Source organism: Fulmarus glacialis, unplaced genomic scaffold, assembly GCF_000690835.1.
Source record: "Fulmarus glacialis isolate BGI_N327 unplaced genomic scaffold, ASM69083v1 scaffold32841, whole genome shotgun sequence".
Lineage (NCBI taxonomy): Eukaryota > Metazoa > Chordata > Aves > Procellariiformes > Procellariidae > Fulmarus > Fulmarus glacialis.
In genome coordinates, this window is record NW_009195209.1 from 19770 (window position 1) to 23994 (window position 4225).

Genomic DNA, 4225 nt, shown 5'->3' on the forward strand with positions numbered 1-4225 from the left:
TAATATATAAAAATTCTATATAAACAATATTTAAGTATTATGACGTTCTACTGTAATTAAACAGTAAAATGACTTTGTCCTGTTCAGATGGAAACTTCTGTATAAGTAGAAAAATTATTGATCCCTTAGTAAATGAAAGAAAAAAAATCTCCTATTCCAAAACCACACAATGGAACAAACTGCTAAAAGATACATCCACTGATAGACTCTGTGAACAAAAATAGAAAGTTTTTGCTCAAGTCAGTTTACATATCTGTTAAACACACTTTGGTGAGGTAAAGTGAGTTAAACATTGACTTCTAAACCCTTCCACACTACTTTGCAGGCCAAAGTACATCAAGATATTCAATAATACAATATTAGGTTACAGTAAGACAACTTTTGGAGGCAAACAGACATATAAGGATGTTGATTATCATCAGGCAATTTGGAGGCTATTGAGGAAAAAAAAGGATTTCTAACAATTGAAATGCCACAGAAACTCAGTATTTTTACAAGAAACATCAACAGTTACTGTAACAAGACATTTTCTCTAATCCAATTTTACAGCTTCTTTAGTAGCTGATTAAACTATGTAATAATTTTTAATGTTTACCTATCCTCTGTTTACCATTTTGCCTTGGTGTCTTTATTGTGGGTTTTATTTTCATTTAGCAATTGGAAAAAACATTTTAAAGAAAAGCCTATTAAAAAAGGATGCAGCAATAACTCCCCCCAAATAACCCAAATTTCCTCTCTCCCCAAACAGAAACTACTAAGTTGGTAGCAGAGGGTATCAGACCAGCTATTCATAAGTTTTTTGTTGTTCTCCTTCCGAAAATAACTGGATTTTAAGTAAGTACTGTCCTTTTGGTATGAAATCTGACGTTATGTCAGATTTTACTCCAGTTTAATGGCAAATAAGCTTTTTCCAGATTAATGCACAAGGATTGCTCATCTCTGGCTCAGGTGGAGCAGTTTCAATCTCTCTACTGGTTTTGGCAGCTAGGGAGGCTCTTTCTGAGAATCTGCTATGCAAGCATGACAATATTGACATCCAATTTCATGCTCCTTTTATATTACATTTAATTTTTTTTGGTAAATTTTTAAAAGAAAGGCTATTCTGACATTCCACTCTTATGAAACCTACAAAATTCAGCAACTTTTCAAAGATTTCCCTATTTTTAACACAGATTAGTTTAGGTTTTATCACACATAATGAAACAATGTTTTGGTATAATAGTCATGTTAGGGTGATTAGGAATCCCAAGTGGTCAAAGGTAAGAGACATTTCCAGTCTCCACTTGCAATCCATTATGGCTCTGCAAAATTATGACTGGCAGTGATGTTTTTTCTGGTTTAACTCCAATAACTATGATTCCTGAGAGAGCAGTTTACACTGCCTTTCAGAATGAAACTGAAGTGGCAAAAAGCAAAGATGGCTGCCATGACTAAGCTCATAAGAAATGACATTTCTCATTTACTCAAGCAAAGCAGCTATGGCTACCCCAACCAACCTCAGTAGAATAGACACAGCCTGGATTAATCAGCATTTGATTACTATCATGACAAATTAAGCTGAGTTCTATGGATTCAGCCATAAAGTAATAGATATTATTCGGCTTACGCTGAGCCCCTTCATTTGAATTTACATTTGAACCTTACTTCAAAAGTAGTATGTTAATTAATCACTGTTTTACATTTGAAAATGGGGGTCAGATGATAATCCTTCAGGCAAATTAATTATTTTCTCATGCTGAAAACATCTGCAGTTATGTGCATGTATGATGGCTGGTTTAATTTAATCTTGTCTTTCTTTCTGTCCAACAGGCTTGAAATATTTTAAATGTATGTCAGAAATTCAGTACCTCATGTTGAAAATGTAGAGAGTACTTTGCAGGATTTCGGATACTGTATATAGGTAGGTCAGAGAGCATGTTATCCTGTATCACTGACTGAAATCTGAAACCACATTAGCTAGATTCAGATCTAACAGAACCACTGCTTTCTCATTTCTAAAACAACCTCTTTTTAGAAACGGTTCTGAGCATCCTGTCATTGCATATGTAAAAACAGCTACTAATTCAAATTCATGTTCAAGATGTGAAGGCCACTTCTGACATCCCTATAATCTTGTCTTTGAAACTGCATGAATAATGTTAGTATTGTTAGAAGCAAACCTCTCACAAGACTCTTCACATCAGCTACTGCTGCATACATATTCTATACTACATAAACTGAGAAGCCAAAGTAAAAGGGCACAGAATAAGGAAGTAACAAAGTGAGCTTACGCAAAGTCTACTTACTCCAAGTTACCTGCCTGAGCTAGAACCATCACTTCCTCTGTGACAAAGCAGTAATCTTTTCATTTATGCAAAGCAGGCTTTTAAAAATCAGAATAGTTTTCTGTCCTCCTTGATCTTCAAGCAGTGTCTAAAATTCTAGAATCCTTCAATCCAAATCCAGAAAATACCATCTCCTAAAATAATAAGTCTGTAAGTTGTAAAAAACCATAAAAATCTTATGGTTCACCATAACTACAGATCTACCAGAATTGAATTGCTAGATCACACATCTTTCTGGCCACACAGATCACATTTAGTTACAGTTGCTATTGGCTGCAATAATGGTCTTCTGAAATAATTTCGGAGGTAGATGTGAAGATACTTCAAAGGCATATGAACGGACCAGAATTCATGCTATTTGTGCATTTCAACTTCTGTTAACATTAGGTTTCAGTAAACCCCAAAGCAGAATTATTTTTAGTACTGCCTTAAACCTCTGTAACACAATAGTTTCAAAAACCTGCAAGTAAGCTACACACAGGCCTTGGTGCAAACACAGTTTTTCTATTGCTGTCAGTTTTAACGTGTTTTTCTGAAGAACCAAAACACTTACCCTAGCAAAAGGACTGATAACAATCCCATATAAGTGTTAACTACATGGGGAAATTAAACCAGTTTATTGTTTTTCAGGTTAAGTTGGATTGTGATTTGTAAAGAAACGTGATGTATTTCTACATCACAGTTTAAAAACAGACAGAATTCTATCTTGACTCCGACCTATTCTGAGCCTGTAAATGCAAAAATAATTCTGTATTTTCACATAGCATTCACTGTCAACAAGTAATGGCAAAGTCCCTTCAAACATCAACAGTATATTCCTTCAAGCAGAGCTGTAATGTCCTAGCAATACAATTTTAAGTTTGTTGCCACTAGTAACCAAGTGGTTACTATATGTTAGCAGTCTCAAGGGCATGAGACACTCCTTTATCAGTGTTTCACAAACAAATGATACCACCTGTATATTCTACATTCACATTTCTAAAGTGATGATTTTCAAAATCAAAGAGCCTGGAACACTTCTCTTTACAATCTCTACACTCTGCATATGTCTATGTGCTTGTGGAATCATTTGATCTTCCCACTTACTTTGCTGTGTGGTATGAATATATATTATTCTGCCCACACCATGTGTATTCATGCCACCCTTCTGGTGCCATTGCTTCCATATTGTCTGTATGCACACACATCTGAGGCCTGTTCCTGCAGCCCTGTGCAGGTGACCATATACAAAATCAAGTCTTTCAACAACCCCCTGAACACATCTATGCGAGTGGAAAAAGCATTCTCACTACCAGCTTGCATATATGTTTCTTGTATCACTTTGTGCACATATTACCCTGTGCTGAGTCGACAAATTCCCACCATTTCCCCCCACGAATGGGATCTCTTCACTGCCCCCTTCTTTGTGTGTATGTGGGATCACCCTCTCTGCACCTCTTAAGTATATAGATGCATTCATTACCCAAGTGCAGGACTTGCCCTTCTGTACCGCCTTTCTTCCACACCTGCAAAGTACCATTAAAAAAAAACACCCCCAATATACACTAGCACACACCTCTGCACAGAAAACCCTTCTGCCATGCAACATACGTGTACACATAACCATGTGCAGGGTCATTTCCTCTATAGGCCTCTTAAATCCGTGTGTGCAAGGCCAGTCCCTCAGCACACCTCCAATATGCAAAAGTGCACACGTGCCTTTCTGTGCCCTTCCACTCTCCCCGATTTGCACACGTGTGCACACCCACACCTACGGCCATGCTCTTTACTTTCCCGGAAAAGACTGGTGCGGACCCTTCCATTTGCAGGAATTGCAGAACCCTGTATCTCCCCAGGACACATACACGCACACGTGCCTTGGCAAGGCCGTTCCCGCTGAACTCCACCACAGACCGGCGCAC